Raw genomic sequence first — 18,433 nt, 5'->3', positions numbered from 1 at the left:
AAATGACCAGTGAACTTCCATGTGTTTTGTAAGCTTTTAGAAGTCGTGCTGATGATGGTAAAATGGTGCTAAATTGAAAAATATGTTTTTTCCTTACAGCACCCTGCATGTACCTCTCTGCCCTGCACATGTTTTAGAGCAGGTGTGACTGCAGTAACTGGAATCATCTTCCAAAATAGGTCAGAAAACCATAAAAATAAACCAAAGAAAAGCTGCTGCCGGCGTTTGCCGTGTTGAGCGGCTGTAGCTACAGGCTACTAACAACAAAAGCACGTTAGCTCGCGTGCATTAATCTCACGGAAGTGATCCTGGAGTAATATTTCATACTAAAAATATTATTTAGGCCAAAACTTCTGACAACAAACATCTGAGGTATCAAGCAGCACATTCATAACCGTTTTGTGTAGTAACTTAATGGGAGCCGTTAAAGGCTTCGGACGTCTGGTTCCTAGTACTACAATGGTGAACGATTCAGACTCAATTCAGTAAGTTTCTCTAGAAAGGCGCATTTCATAACGATTGACTGAATTATTTTGTTTAGATGTAAATCATTGAATGATTGTCATTTTGCAAAATCGGTGGAGTTCCCCTTGAACTTATTTTCACATCGAAAAGTGACAAAATCAACGTATCAAATTGGAGTATACGAACTTTTGCATATGACTGTAAATCCTATACTGTAGTTCTCTGTTTACAATGTCGTTTTGTCAGCTGTTCTGACTCCTATGATATGATGAATCATGGATATTAATAATTAGAACTTTCTCGGTGTAACGTAGCTCTTGAGCCATCCCAGAATCATCTAGAGCTCTCTTATTATTATTATTATTATTATTATTATTGTTATTATTATTATTATTCTATATATATATTTTTAAATATTTCTAAAACAGCTTAATTTTTCACCATCTTCATATCTTTCTGATAATTATTTGATGTCTGTGAAGATGCACAGGACTGACGTTTCACATTTTTCTGCAAATCAGTTTTATTTTATTGGAAATATTGATTCCGAACTCGATCGCTAGTGTCGATGCTCACAGTGGATGGGCTAGTTCTGTTTTAAATAAGTGATTTTAGAGGCATGAAACAGATTTTTAACCTGTTTTACAGAATCTTAATGTTGTGGTGCTCATCACACACTGACCTCATTCTTGGGCAGGTCATTTCAGAAGGGACATTGTTGTCATTAGACCAGGTAAACTACCAAATTCCTGTCAATGTATGTTTTCCTTGTCGGTGTTTAATTTACTGCTCATGTTGGAATAAACTGGTTGTAAGGTTTACCACACTTCCGTGTCCTGATTTCCTTTGATAGACTCAGCCATCTCTTTGTTATAGTTTGCTAAAAAACATCTGAGCTTCCACTGACATCGGTCTACTGAACTGACCATTGGTGGGCTGAAATATTGGAATCACCCAAACAACATCTTCAGCGAGAAAAGCCCTTAAGGTCGATGCTTTAATTGAATTTATTTATTGCTTGTTACTTTTTTTTTATTATTTAGTCAAAATGCTCAGCTTTTTATTGAGCGTTTTATTCCCTCTAACGAAGCTCCATCAAAACTCTGCATTACTGACAAACTTTCGAATATCAAACATGATTTTAATACGTTTGACAACAATGAGTGTGTTTACAGGCACTCAATAATCCAATCATAATCAGATCTGCAGTTGTCCGATTATTCAAATCGTAATGTAAACACCACACTCAAGTCTATAAATCTGATTATGAAATCTGATAAAAAGGCTGGATTTTAGCTCAGTAATCAGATTTCTCAGCACATGTGAACTCTTACTCTGATTTCTTTCATTTCTCTCAGTCTTCGCATGCGCGAGATCAGACGGCGGATGTCGCGAGGCGCAGCAAATCACTTCTGGAGAGGCACTGAAGCCGAACACCAAATATTTTTCAAGTTCTAGACAATGTTCTTATTTTCAGGTAAAGTGGCGCAGAGTTTAAAAAGTTTTAAAAAGCCACGGCATGAAGTTTGAGTTTTACGTTACGTTTACGTCCCGTCGTCTTCTGCGATTACTGTCTGACTCCTGTAGACATGGAGTTTCCCAAGTATCTGATTACTCAAGTGCATGTAAACGCGCCCAATGTTATCACACTTCAGCACTTCTCCGTCTGGTGATGCAGCCAGTGATGCCATCTTGGTATATTATTTTTGACCTTTTATTTAATTAAAAAATAAATTGTTCTATTTTATTAACTTCAAACATCTCTTGCTGGGTAAAGCCGTTTTTTTTTTTTTTTTTTAAGGGATCACCAATTGCTTTATTTTTTGTGTTCTCTAAAAGGTAGGGTTGCCAGGTATAGCAAAAATACCAGCAATTTTTGCTCAAAATCTGTCCCCCAGAAGTTACATAGTACAGAACACACTTCTTCTGCTGCAACTGCATTTTCAAACTATCCCAATTTGGAGCAAAAAATGCACACCTGGCAACCCCAACGACAGGGGCGCTCAACAGTACCAAACACTCCACGGCACAATGAAATGGGAAGTGCACGGTTCTGCATAAGCACCTCTTCTGTTGGTGCGCATGCTTTGCCCTGATCATAACTCATTTGTTGTACATCAGCTCTTATAGTGTGTAAATCTCATGTTGATGGAATGAAAATGTTGCTAATTAATCTTAAGAGATCCAAAATAAATAAATACTTTTTTTAATCCCACAACCGGGGAAATTCCACCTTTGCATTTAACCCATCCGTGAAAGTGAAACACCACATACACACTAGTGAATACACACACACTAGGGGGCAGTGAGCACACTTGCCCGGAGCGGTGGGCAGCCCTATCCACGGTGCCCGGGGAGCAGTTGGGGGTTAGGTGTCTTGCTCAAGGACACCTCAGTCATGGACTGTCAGTGCTGGGGATCGAACCAGCAACCTTCCGGTTACAGGGCCGGTTCCCTAACCTTCAGCCCACAACTGCCCCCAAAAGGGAGGGAAAGTGGGATAGCCATTTCATAAAGAGATGGTTTTTGTCTTTGATCCTGGAAAACTATTTTCCTCACTGTAAATAATAGACGTAGTGTGTAAATATAACGTTGCAATCAATGCTTCAAAGTATACCATTCACTTCTCTGTCCTTACAGCCCATATGTGCAAATGAAAGTGCAGGAACAACCTGTTTTGAATTGGTTTTGTGATGTCACAAAAACTATGCGTTTCTACGTTTTCCTATTTAGCCTAGAGGAGTTTAGCTCCGCCCATTCCGAATGAAACTACTTGGAGTATCTCAGTCTGCTTTTTGACTAATGCACAACACAGAGCAGCCAATTAGAGCAGACATCATTTACATATATCAGTCTTTAAGGCGCAGTAAAAACAGACTGAGGGATAAGGAGATGGAAATGGTCATATTTTGGTACATAAAATATAAACATAAATTTTCAGAGGACGAAAAGTACAAGAAAAATGTGGAACCGGTGAGCTACAGAGGAAACGTACGAGTGGTTTGGGAATTATTGGCAAAGTTATGGTTGGTAAACTTTTCAAGTCAACTATCAGTCAGAATCATCTGACCAAATGCCAGGCCTTTCACTTCATGGTGAGAAGTTTATAAGATGCTCACTCCAACTGTTTGCCCTATTACGAACGTTTTGTTCATTCTTCCAGTGCATGTACCCAAATTTACATGCATATACACTCACCGGCCACCGTTTAATTGCTTGTTAACACAAATAGCTAATCAGCCAATCACACGGCTGCAACTCAGTGCATTTAGGCATGTAGAGGTGGTCAAGACAACTTGCTGAAGTGCAGACCGAGCATCAGAACGGGGAAGAAAGGGGATTTAAGGGACTTTGAACGTGGCGTGGTTGTTGGTGCCAGACGGGCTGGTCTGAGTATTTCAGAAACTGCTGATCTACTGGGATTTTCACGCACAACCATCTCTAGGGTTTACAGAGAACGGTCCGAAAAAGAGGAAATATCCAGTGAGCGGTCAGTTGTGTGGACGAAAATGCCTTGTTGATGTGAGAGGTCAGAGGAGAATGGGCAGACTGGTTCCAGATGATAGAAAGGCAGCAAGAACTCACATCACCAACCAAAATCTCTGAGGAACGTTTCCAACACCTTGTTGAAAGTCTGCCATGAAGAATTAAGTCAGTTCTGAAGGCAAAAGGGAGTCCAACCTTTTACTAGTAAGGGGTACCTAATAAAGTGGCTGGTGAGTGTATACACAAAACACAACATATTCATAAGCATGAACAAAGATTTAAGGTTGAAGTTGATAGCATCCATACGCTTTATTATATTGTCGTTACATTGATTTGAAGTGTTTTTGAGAATTGAACTGATGTAAAATACGGCTTTTATTCATTTATTCTGCTTTGCATTTCATTCAGAATACTTACAATTGAAAATGTGAACACAATCTGTGGGAAGTCTTTTATTATTATTATTATTATTATTATTATTATTGAGCTAGTCTAGAAGCTATGACTTGTTTATGACATGAGACAATATAATTGTTGCCATAAGGCAACAGCATGTGGCAATGGAGCTTAAATCAGCAATGCAAAACAAAGGGAGTCAATACACGGTCATGGTTTATTGCCATTTTGCCTATTGATTTTTAAAATAAATATAATTATTTAACACCTGTCTGTAATCTAAAAGCATTTACAAACTTTGTGCATCTTTTGTGTGCATCACAGAGTGCAGTTCCATAGGCATGCTGTTGCCATATGGCAACAAATGCAAAATATACCCCAACCCCCTGCACAAATCGTCATTTTGTGAAACAATAATGCCTTTTTAAAAAGGATAACCATGATAATTCCCCTTTTTTGCGGGATTGTATCACAAATCATCCAGTGAAGGTTTAAATGATGCCTGTTTTCCTTTGTAGCTAGGTTAGCGGTTTTAGCTAGCTGCTCAGCGGAGCTGGCAGAGGAGGAATCGGTGAAACAGCGAGACAGAAAGCAGTTAAACCCGTGAGGTGAAGCAGCATTTCTCCTTTAAGACCGTAACAAGTAAATGGCGACCAGAGGAGATCTTCACAAGTTGATGTGAAGACGTTTTGGTGAGTTTGAATTCATTCCGTGGCTAACACTAACGCTAACGCTAACGCTAGCTTTCTCGGCCAGCTAGCTAGCTAACTGGCCAGCTTAGCTAGCTTGCTACCGTAACGTTAACGGAAAAGCACAAATGAGCGTTTATTAAACCACAACATGTTTGTACTGCCCGACATTGTAATTGTATTTATTTATTTCGTTTGTTTTGCGTTCAAAATAAAATAAACGTGACGCTATGACACCTTTATGTGCGTTGGGTTAGCGTTAGTTAAATTACAGCGCAATACAGTTAAGCTAACTGTCGGACTTCAAACATTAGACCAGGAGAAATGTTGACTGACATACAAAGATACCAGAATTAGACAGATGGATAGATATATGGATATATGGATGGATGGATAGATGAATGGATGGATGGATAGATACATAGATAGATAGATAGCATTAGATAGATGGATGGATAGATGGATAGCGTTAGATAAATGGATAGATAGATAGATGGATGGATGGATAGGTAGCGTTAGATAAATAGATAGATAGATAGATAGATAGACAGATAGATAGATAGATAGATAGATAGATAGATAGATGGATGAATGGAGGTATAGATGGATAGATAGATGGATGGATAGATGATAGCATTAGATAAATGGATGGATAGATGGATAGATAGATGGATGGATGGATAGATGGACAGATAGATGGATGTATGGATAGATGGATGGATAGATAGATAGCGTTAGATAAATGGATGGATAGATGGATAGATAGATGGATGGATGAATAGATAGATGGATGGATAGATGGATGGATAGATGGATAGCATTTGATAAATGGATGGATAGATGGTTGGATGGATGGATAGATGATAGCATTAGATAAATGGATGGATAGATGGATAGATAGATAGATGGATGGATGGATAGATGGACAGATAGATGGATGTATGGATAGATGGATAGATAGATGGATGGATAGATAGATAGTGTTAGATAAATGGATGGATGGATGAATGGATAGATGGATGGATGGATGGATAGATGGATAGAAGTTTATTGACCCTAAAGGTACATTGCAGCGTTGCAGTAGCTGCACATATAACACGTTATTGCATATGAACTTACAACCCCTGGTGAAAATGATGGAATCACTGCTCTTGGAGGAAAATCTTTCAGTTGTTTAATTCTGTAGAAAAACGTTAGTCACCGAGACATGCCACAAAGACTTTTTTCAAAATTCCAATCTTCTGGCATTAAGAAAACAATAAAAAAATTAATATAATCATTGTAGTCAGTCACAATTGTGTTTGTAGATCAAGTAGAGGAAAAAAATATGGAATCAATAAAAATTCTGAGGAAAATATTATGGAATCGCTCTGTAATTTGCAGTTGTAAAACAAACACCTGCGTCAGATTAAATCTGATAATGAGTCTTCAGTTAGAAAAGAGTGCTCGCACCTTGGAGAGCTGTGGCACAACGTGGGTTGACATGAATCTTGGCTCCAACACGAGAGATGTCAGTAGAAACAAAGGAGAGGATTACAAAACTTCTTCCAGAAGGTAAATCATCATGGAATGTTGCAAAAGATGTTGGTTGTTCCCAGTCAGCTGTGTCTGAAATCTGCACCAAGTACAAACAAGGTGGGAAGGTTGTAAAAGGGAAGCATACAGGTAGACCAAGGAAAACATCAAAGCGTCAAGATAGAAAACTTAAAGCAAAATGTCCTGAAAACAGAAAATGCACAAGAAAACAAACTGGAAACAAGTGGGCGGAAACGGGAGTCAGTGTCTGTGACCGAACTGTAAGAAATGGTCTAAAAGAAACGGGATTTACATCCAGAAAAGCCAAACGAAAGCCGTCTAACACATAAACAGAGAAGAACGAGGTCACAGTGGGCTGAAGTGAAGCAGTCATGGACTGTGGATGACTGGATGAAAGTAATCTTCAGTGATGAACGGCGAATCTGCGCTGGGCAAGGTGATGATGCTGGAACTTTTGTTTGGTAAATGAAATTTATAAAGACGACTGCCTGAAGAAAACATGTAAATTTCCACAGTCATTGATGACCTGGGGCTGCATGTCAGGTAAAGGCACGGGGGAGACGACAGTCATTACATCTTCAATAAATGCCAAAGTCTACATTGAAATTTTGGACACCTATTCCATCAGCTGAAAGGATTTTTGGGGATGATGACCTCATTTTTCAAGATGATAATGCATAAAGGGCAAAGGACGTGAAAACTTTCCTTCAAGAAAGACATATAATGTCAATGGCATGGCCTGCAAATAGTCCGGATCTCAATCCAGTTGAAAATCTCTGGTGGGAATTGAAGAAAATGGTCAAGGCTCCACCTGCAAAGCTGATCTGGCAACAGCAATAAGAGCCAGTTGGAGACGGATTGATGAAGAATACTGTTCGTCATTAGTTTAGTCCGTGCCTCAGAGAATTCACGCTGTTATAAAAGCCAGAGGTGGTCCAACAAAGTACTAATGGTGCAGTGGATTCCACAATATTTTCCTCGGAATGTAGTGGTTCCATATTGTTTTCCCCTACTTGATCTACAGACACAATTGTGAGTGACTACAACGATTATATATTTTTATTTTTTATTGTTTTCTTAATGCCAGAAGGTTGGAATTTTTTAAAAATAGTTTTAAACAATTGAAAGATTTTCCTCCAGGAGTGGTGATTCCATAGTTTTTGCCATGGGTTGTATATAAGTTCATATTGTACTAGGCAGAAATAAAAATAGCAATAAAAGTAGACTAACATATGTTTTATGTCTGAGTAATTTTAAAGTATGAGCGAGTAGAAATAAAAGTATTTCTATTTACATATTTACATAGCATATGAGACAGATTTGAGACACGGCACTCTTTAATATGAAACATCTGTAGTTTAACAGTCTGACATTGCAGGGGGTGAGATTGTCCAAATTTACCATGTATTGTTGTTACTCATGTGTTAATTGCCAGTTTAGTGGGTGTGTTTGAGAAAGGTGACCACCGAACAGTGCTGGACACCGGCCATCCAGGACCAGAGTTGTGCAGCCTTGCTGTAGATGGAATTAAGCAGCGGCAGCATCGAAGGCCAGCCACATGAAAAGATTTTTACCATTTAAGAAAAAGTAATTGATTGATCTCTCATTAGTTCCATGAGGTTTTGTTAATCTGAGTTTAATGTCATTATTACTTCACTAAACACAGGAAGAGAAGGAGAGAAAGAAGCTGAAGGAGACTGACAGAACCGAAGGAGCAGATCTGATGGAGGTTAGTGAGCAAGACAAAGTGATAGAGTTGTTTAAGATTTCAGTTGAAATTAATACTGAATTTAAGTGAAATTTACTCAGAAAACACGGAATACATGTGTGTGAATGAGAGGGAGGCAGGTGGAAAGGTGAAGATGCAAGGAGTAGAGGTTGTAAAGGTGGATGACTTCAAATATCTTGGGTCGACCATCCAGAGCGATGGACAGTGTAGAAAAGAGGTGAAGAAGAGGGTGCAGGCAGGATGGAGTGGGTGGAGACGAATGTCAGGGCTGATGTGTGACAGAAGGATAGCAGCAAGACCGAAAGGGAAGGTTTACAAGACAGCAGTGCGTCCTGCTATGATGGATGGTTTGGAGACTGTGGCTCTGTCTAAAAGACAGGAGGCTGAGCTGGAGGTGGCGGAGATGAAGATGCTGAGATTTTCGTTGGGAGTGACCAGGATGGACAAGATTAGAAATGAGCAGATCAGAGGGACAGTGAAGGTGGAGCAGTTTGGAGATAAAGCCAGAGAGGCCAGGTTGAGATGGTTTGGACATGTGTTGAGGAGGAATAGTGGATATATTGGGCAAAGAATGTTGGAGATGGAGCTGCCGGGTAGAAGGAGAAGAGGTAGACCTCAGAGAAGGTTTATGGATGTAGTGAAGGTGGACATGGAGATGGTTGGTGTGAAAGTAGAGGAGGCAGTGGATAGGGCAAGAAGGAGGCAGATGATCCGCTGTGGCGACCCCTAAAGGGAGCAGCTGAAAGAGGGGCGAGGTGTGTGGAGTCAGTCCAGCTTAGAACAGATCATTTCAGTGGATTATGGTTCAGTTATGTTCCCTGACTAAAGGTCCTGAGATGGACCCTTGAGGGTCCGACCCCAGTGACACGAGGGGGACTGCCCCAGTGTTAGTTTAATACATTTTTTCTGAATGCGTAAACCCTAGCTTTATTTAGTTAAAAACATTGGCATTTTCTTCTGTCCAGTTCTGGGAAAGATGTTTCAGATCACTTTATGAGTCCGCAGAGCTACAAACATCAAAGAAACGTGGTCGTAAAAGCAGATATCAGTCAGGGCTGTTTATAACAGAAGTCTATACAGATCCCATTTGGGAATTATAAGAGGGAGAGTTGTGTTCAGAGCCACTACACAAAGCAAATGAGCAGTGTTCACATCCTAGAACAGGTCAGCACATACAGATTAAATGGTTTATTCATTGTAACCCGTGTAATGTAGTTTATGCTGTTTATTTCCTATCTGGTTTGTTTTATGTGGAGGAAACATCTCGGGAGTCACACAACCCTGTAGCCCAAAAGTTTAAAGATAGTCCTCACTCAGTCTGTGAACGTTTTTATTTTGGCATGAGGAACAAGGAGGAGACATCGATTAAGCACATAAATGGAGGGAAACATTTTGGGTGTACCATTTAGATACATTATCTCAAGGAGACTCAAATTAATTAGATTGTACAGTGTTTTTTTTGAAAGCAGTGTGTTGTGTTGTCTTGTTTTTGTGAATACGAATGCTGTGACTTTGGAGTCTTTATTCTCTGTCTGTACTTAGGCCACTTGATAGGGCAGAGGAGGAGATGAGACCCTCTAATTAGGAGGCTACACCTGCTTTGAATTGAGTTTTTTTTAATGACGTCCTTTTGTGTTGTCTTTCAGATCTGATGAAGGCCTTGCATGTGAGCTGAAATGACATGTTTCTAATTCAGTGGTCACCAACCCTCCTCCTGGAGAGTTTCCTTGCTACCTGCATCTAACATGCTGCCTCCTTCTTACGTACGGCTATGCTCTAAATAGCATACTATATTTTATATCGCTGTCGTCGGAAGAAAACCTCGTATCTCCATTTTTGATGTTTTTCAGTTTTTGACTTGAAAATACATGTTGGCCTTTAAATTGTATGAAACTTTCACGGTGAATGGACTAAAAGAAATTACCTAAAATGATTTGGGAAAAAATTCTGGTTCCATTGACTTCCATTAAAAGTCAAATATTTTTTTTCCTTCTCATGTAAAGTTACTATTTTGGAGATGCGAGTTTTTTTTTTTTTGGGACAACAGCGATATGCTATATCCTACATACTTCTCTCTATAGTACTATACTGTATATTATAAAACGGATGGTTCCGGTCCTAAAATCTGATTGGCTGAGTCGCCTTCAAACTCATAAAATCCACGATTTATGCATAACTTTGACCGCCTAACAGTAACTCAATTGTGTGTTACTGTGCCACAGCATGAAAAAAAACCTTTGTGCTGTTAATGGAATGATCTTTGACTCTACTGCTGCTTGCATGGACCATCGAGTATAATGATGAAACAAGAACCTGTTTTTTGTTTAAACTGAGGGGCTGAAAACTTCTCAACTAGAATGTCTGGTCAGCTGGCTAACAGGCTTAAAGATAGCAAACAACCTAAACAACTCCAGCAGTAATGTCTAGACTAGACTGCCAGCATCAGGCACTGGGCCAATCAGGCTGCTCTCAAGCCCTGCCCTGTGATGTACTGTGATGCAGTACATCACAGAGATAGCTCTCTAATGGAATATCTGTCCAGATCAGTACGTCGTCTGAAATTCATGTTGGTTACATATTCCATACTACTTGCTATTTTTGGGCACAATCAGTGCTTAAGCAGTAGGTAATAGGCTATTTTGAACACAACCTAAGTCTAATGCATCTGATCCAGCCAATCGGTGACTTCTAAAGAAGGTAATTAGCTGGGCCAGACATGACAGATTGTGGTTGCCGCTAGACTCTGTGTGAAGTTAGGTCTCCAGAACCAGAGTTGGTGACCACTGTTCTAAACACTTAATAAAATTACCCTCTTTTAAATTTTGGTAGCACTTCACCTATATTTGGTAGAAGCACCTTTTTTTCTTCATATGAAGACGTTAAGCATATGTATTAATTAATTAATTCATCCATTCATTCATTTATTTAGTCATGTGAACAACATGCCGAAATTCTGATTGTGTCCTGTGTGGTGTGTATAGTTTTGATATCTGAAAATGTTGAATTTTGCGTTCGATGTGTAACAGGCTTTAGTATTAAACAGGCTTATTTTGGCTGTGTTCAGACGGCCAGCACAGATCGGATTTTTTTGCATATCCAGATTTTGTCTAAACTGATGTTTGGTAGTGTGGACAGCAAAAAAACAATTGAAATCCGACTTTCTCAGATTGAATCTGCACCACATCTGGAGGTGGTTTGAAACGCGATTCCAGTCGGATTTTTACAGATGCGTCCCAGTCTGGACGCTCTGGTTCCTAACATCAGATTTCAGTGTGATTTTTCTTTTTTTTTGTCACCCACAACGACAATGTCAAATCCAGAGTGACGGAAGTGCTGGGGTCTAAGAATGCCAAAGATTCATGCCTATGCCTTAGAGTTCTGAAGAGTTGGGAAGATCTGAAAGATGTCATTGGAATGGATTACTCGCTTCAAATGTTCGTGTTTCAGTCAGAAGTACCATTACACCCAGACTGAATCCCAAACGGCTCTGTATTCCCTAAATAGTGTGCTAGCTATGAAGGTTCGGAAAGTCTAGCCTCTACAGCCAAATAGTGCATCAGTTATTGAGTATGGATGCGGCTGAATCCGAAATGACTGTTTATTAGCTATATTATGCACCATTGGGCTGCAGATTCCAGTAAGTAAACTCCTACGTTGTGCACTGTGTAGGGAGCAGGGAGCCGTTTGAGATTCAGCCCAATGGTGCCAAATAAGACTCAGCGGTAATTTGGTGACCAAAAAAGTATTTATAAAGCAAAGGTTTTTGCATTGAACAGCTTTCCCTGTAATAAAATTGCAGTAACGCATGGACTCTCCTGGCTTATTGCTCTAGTGTCCGGTATATAACTTATGCTGTGTGATGTACTACAGGGAAGGGGTGGGACTAGACTGCCAGCATCAGGCACTGAGCCAATCAGACTGATCTCAAGACCCGCTCCATTTTCCTCAGCCCTCCAATCACTGCTTAAAAACCATTGCTAACAGCTTTTCTGTGCCAGAGAATCCTGAAGAGTTTGGAAGAGGAGATGATGCACTTCCATCTCTTTTGCTTCCATGTTTGAAATCTGCTTCCCCAGCGTAGATATGTAACCCACACAGGTAGGCTGGTGATGTCTGGACGCACAGATCCGATCTCATCCGCCTCTAAAGATCTGGTTTAGGAAACAAATCCGATTCAGTCCGAGCACAGCCTTGTTACAGTGACTGACGTAAACGAGCTGTTCTGATTGGCTGCTTTGTATTGTCTGTTTTTAAAGCATTCTAGGCTGAGACACTCCTTAAAACTCACATGTTATGGGTTTGCTAACCTACTGTAGGGTGAATAAGTGGATGTATGTGAATGGATTGGTTTTTGTGACGTCACAAAAGCATTTCATTCAAGATGGGCACTGCCAGATTCATTTATCTGCGTTTTCTTTTTCATTCGTGCTTAACCTGCGTGTCGGTGATGTTGAAGGAAAATGCTGATCTGTGTTCAAACCTGCAGTTAACATGAGACTTTGTGAGCTGCAAAAGAGTCTGAACACTTCATTGCATGGGGTACTTTTAGAGTCTTCTTATATGGGCCATATATCAGAACTACAGTCATTACAATGTGGTAGGTTAAATATGTTATACCATTCAGACAATATTGAGTCATTGCATTGTATGTGTTGATGGAGTGGTAAGGCAGATTTAAAATAACCATGAACAGGCTACTTATCACATATCAGGCGTAACATCATGACCACCTCCTTGTTTTTACACTCATTGTCCATTTTATCTGCTCCACTTACTGTATAGCTGCACTTTGTAGTTCTACAGTTACAGACTGTAGTCCATCTGTTTCTCTGATACTCTGTTACCCCCTTTTACCCTGTTCTTCAGTGGTCAGGACCCCCATAGAGCAGGTGCTATTTGGGTGCTGGATTATTCTCAGCACTGCAGTAACACTGATGCGGTGGTGTGTTGGTGTGTGTTGTGCTGGTCTGAGTGGATCAGACACAGCAGTGCTGCTGGAGTTTTTAAACACCTCAGTGTCACTGCTGGACTGAGAACAGTCCACCAACCAAAAATATCCAGCCAACAGCGTCCTGTGGCCACTGATAAAGGACTAGAGGATGACGCGATGACTGAAGAACAGGGTAACAGAGTATCAGAGAAACAGATGGACTACAGTCTGTAACTGTAGAACCACAAAGACCAGCTATACAGTAAGTGGAGCTGATAAGATGGACAGTGAGCATAGAAACAAGGAGGTGATCATGATGTTTTGCCTGATCTGTGTAAAGCTGTATTTTCATGCTGCAGTATCTACAGAAAGAGGGAAAGGAAATGGAACGATAATATCAGGAGCTCACTGTGAAGGCGCTGTGAAGGAGAGCAGGGTGTTCCCCTGTGTTATAGTGCCATCTACTGTATAGCAGGTTGTATTGCAGTTCAGATTCATGGTGGGGTCATAGTGTGAGATTATAGTGGTGAGTCTTGAGATTTAGGGTGTTTGTGTCAGGCTGTCTTAGAACTAAAAGTTCTTTATATATATATATATATATATATATATATATATATATATATATATATATATATATATATATATATATATATATAATTGACAGTTTTTAGAATTAGTTCAGGTTAACACATAATGGATGAGCCTTGGAGGACATAGTGGATATATGAGCTTTTCTCCTGAATTAGTCCAAACTGCGGTCCCACAGTAAAAAAAAAGTATTCAGACCTTAGAAATTTACAAGGATTTTGATGTTACCTATTTAAAGGCATTAACTGAGGAATAAGCTGAATATGTACAAAACTATTATTTAGAGCACTTTCTATTGATATGTGTGTGTCCCAAACGCTGACCCCTAAATTTAGGCATTTTTTAAAGATTATTGTGACTTCCTTTAAAGTGAAGTGAAAAGATTGACTTTTATCTTGAGTTTAATTTAAATAAAAACTTCATTCAGAAACTGCTTTCCCACGTTTTCATATCACTATCAAAACACAAAGCATTTTAAGCTACGTTCACATTACAGGCCTCATTGCTCAGATCCGATCTCTCTGACTCGATGGTTCACATTCACAATCACTGCATCATCAGCACAAACTAACGAGCAGAACGAGCTTCGCTGAGAAGATCATTAACTCTGATCAGCTCTCAGCGTCATTATTAGAGCCAGGCGGAGGAGAAAAAGGTGAGATGAGCTGCTTTTCCACCGTTTACAGGCTTTAACTTCTGTTCACCGCTGCTGCCATGGTAACGCTGAATGATGGTCATGAACAGTGGGAAAAGCACATGAATTCTGATCTGAGGGTCACGTTAAGGTCACATGGCCACGAATCGCATGCGTACCCAATCTAGGACCACATAGGAAAGTGGCTCAGGTGGGATTTGTAAAGATCAGATTTGCGTCCACAGCCCTGAAAACACCAGATCTGAGTCACATTAGAGCAAAAAATCAGATTTGTGTCATGTGTCCATATGCGGAGACCTATTTTAGCCACTCCTCTGTATTTTAGAGCAGGGAGCATCGCTGTACCTCATTGAATGTTTAACCGTTTTTTTTTAAATAAAATAAACATACTCAAGGTGTAGGGCCGTTCACAGCACAAATGTGTTTTACGTCTTGACTTTTGAACTCCAACTTAACTAGTTCAGAGTGTATGATTGCAGTGGTGTTGGGTTAATAGGTCTGTCTGCTGTTGCTTTGGCAAATGGTGTATGAATATTTATGTTAATTCAAGTGCAAAACTTTGTGTTATGCTGGAAATCAATAAAGTTGTAACACAATTGACTGTAGCACCACTGACAAAATGACTAAAATTCGCACGTTCCTAAAATACTGTCCGCTGCCACTTCAGTTTATCATGTTGTATGTTGATGCTGACCTTGTAACTTTACAGGAGAAAGGGAAAAACACACACTCTGCTTTTAATGTAAGTCAATGGAACCAGACGTTTTTACACAGCATTCATCATGAAATTTACACACAACATAAAGGACCCAAGGTTTTTTCAAATTATGTCAAAAACAAAAAAGCCACAAAAAAGGAGATATGTGGTTTTGTTCCAACAGCAGTGACATAGAAAATTGCAAATATTGCATTAATGTTGTTATTTCAGAGTTAAAATCATAGTGATTTGTAATGAGGAACACAATAAGTGACACTGTCAGTATTTTTGCCAAAATGATCAGAAGTACAAAACGAAATGACACCAACCACGTATTACTCAAAGTTAGTCTTTCTCTCTTTAAGATATCCATGCTACATGTAATAAAAAAAGATGGTGATTTTCATATTTTATGTTCAGGTAGCACTGCTGATAAATCTAGAGACAAGATTTATTATCAAAATAAAGAGTAAAATTGTATTTGCATATCTAAAATAATGTTATCATATAACAGATAATCACTTTAATGCATCTTTACGATTTAAAACCATGAAAAATGATCATCACAATTGTTCCACATGAAAATAAGTACATTTATGTGAGGGAACCACTGTTATACTGTTTTTATCGCAAAACACGGTTAAATGGTTGATTTAGGAATAGAGCAACGAGAACGCAGACCTCAGCCGTTTCATCTTATTTCGAGCTCATTTGCATGGCTTTAAATTTGTGTTACACCATTGGCCGCCACATTAGCAGAATGGCCTGTATATTAGCTTTGATAGTTTGATTATTTTTTGCTTTGTTTTTATTATTTCATTACCATGACTGTTATTTTTCCCACTACTTTATGAAAAATACACTAAACCCAGTTTATTAAAACCTATATATTCACTATGCATTGTATTCATCTCATGCTGGTGCACTGCGCTCCACTGAACGCGTGTGCAGTCAGGATGTACAGTATTTATTAATAGCAGTGTGGTGAATCGGTAACCTAGTAACACATTTCCGGAGCACCCTGTTCCCCAACACCACTTTTCAGCCGGTGATGGCTTGTACACCAGCACGCTGCACACCACACCGGGACTCCGGCCCACACCAGCCAATGGCATTTGCCTCATGTGTGCTGTCAATCTCTATGTCCGGCCCCCTCACCCCATTCTTGTTGCTATGCGGTCTTTGAAACTATGGTTACGGTAAAGGTTCCTGTTGGGAATACCACTCGCTGCTGATGTTCCTTACCTGGGTGCCTTTACTTATTAATAGATGAGTGACTGTTTTAAGCTGTTGTTGCTTTTTTAAATTGAGTTTAAATCATTTTGTGCATGACAGGAAGTTTTGGGTGGTATATGATTATATTCCCATTCATATTATGCACCCTAGTGGCATCATTTTACACCAACTGTAATGCCATACTGACCTTTACATTGTGTGAACATTTTATGGTAAATGGACCAAATGAAACAGTCCAAATGTACATGAGATAAATTGTTAAGAAGGTTTTTTTAGTTCTTTATAGATTCAATTTCAACAAGGTTTTGTTGTAAGACAGGTGGCATATAAACAAGTTGGTGAGGATAATATACAGCAAAGTGACTGTAGCGTGATATTTTGCCTGTTTCACTCCTCCATGGGGGTGAGAAGAGCCCACGATTCGATTCACAATGTTGGAGTCACAATTTGGTATTGTGCACAGATTCATCTGATTTCAAAATGATTTCTTTCACTTGTAAGTCATTACAGAACAATACGGTAAACTGTAAATGGTTTAAGGAGCATAAAGTTTATTAATTTTTACAAGTGCTCAGTATGAACCTCCTCCAGCTGTACAGACAACATCAACGCCGTATTTATAATCCTGTGCTTCACTCAGTTCAAGATGAATATTTTCTACTTTTAATAATAAATCAATATTAGTATTGTTGTTTATTATTAACACAGTATAAATAGTGTGTTTTTAGTGGTTTTTAAAACACATTTTAATAGATTTGAGCATATACCCCACAGTGAGGCCCCCAGGTCTGCTGTAGCTAAAGGTCCCTGATGGAATAACCCAGGTTAAAAGACATCGGGGTGGACCAGATCAGCGGACGAACCACCATGGACAAAGATTGATATAGCACTGCGGACCAAAGAAAATTTCCAAAACTTTACAGTAAAATTAACGTAAAAAAAAAGGTTTTACTTCAAGAAGTTCTGATGAATGAATGGACCAGCGTTTCTGATGGACCAGCGTTTCTGATGGTCCATTCATCACTGATATTTCCCCACAGTGTGAAGGGCAGCTGGTTTTCTCAAAATATGTCAAAAAATAAAAAACAGCAAAAATAGAGATGCCACATTTGTGTTTGGGGCAGTGAGGATATATACTCCCTTATTTAATCCAACACCTGCTTTTGGCTCTTCAGCTCCCTTATTAACTATAAATTCAGTGTATATATGATAAACATGTATCTTTAGTTCTGGCCATGAATTCATTTATGTACACAGATTAGTTGGTTTTGTGGAACGAGTGGCCAGTGCAGATTATTTGATCTGTACACTAGAGATAGGAGGTATGAGAAGTGCTAGAGTGGCGTGGATTGATGCTGAGCATTTGCAACAGTGCAGTTACATTACATGGCATAAGAAATAAAAAGGCTGATTCTCCTCACATCGCATCCTTACTCAACTATTCCCACCTACGTGCTTTGATGTGCAGTAATTCATAGTTTAATAACCAGATCAATCAATCAACCTTTAAAAAGAAAATAATATCTATATTTAATCATTTTGAATTAAAAGAAAATTTAAAAATAACAGTGAAAAAAAGATAAAAATAGATAAAAGTAAAACTTGAGGTTTAATCGATAAGAGATTAAGATCAGAAGAAGATAGGAGATTTATAAATAAAGATATATAATAATAATAATAATAAAACTAATTAAAATAAGTTAAAAAGTAATAAAGAACTAAGAGAAGAGCTAAAACAAGAAATAAAAGTTAAGAATAAATAAGATTAAATAAAACAGGTTCAGGCTGTCGGAAGGTGGTTCGATATTAAAAGTTTAAAATGACTGAGTGGCACCAGTGAGTTGCGTTTTAGTGTTTCCTGTAGTGAATTCCAGCGCGCTGGTGCCCTGGAGCTAAAAGCAGAACGTTAGTGCTGCATCCAGTAGGGAGAGTACCTGCTGTCTGACCCAACACTGTGACCGCTGTCTGGATGTTTGGTAAAGAGGGAGCTCGAAAGGGAAAAGCCCTTGGCTTCCTCTCTACCTAT

This window comes from Pygocentrus nattereri, chromosome 16, assembly GCF_015220715.1.
Source record: "Pygocentrus nattereri isolate fPygNat1 chromosome 16, fPygNat1.pri, whole genome shotgun sequence".
In the NCBI taxonomy this organism is placed as follows: Eukaryota; Metazoa; Chordata; class Actinopteri; order Characiformes; family Serrasalmidae; genus Pygocentrus; species Pygocentrus nattereri.
Note: the sequence above shows the minus strand (reverse complement) of the source record.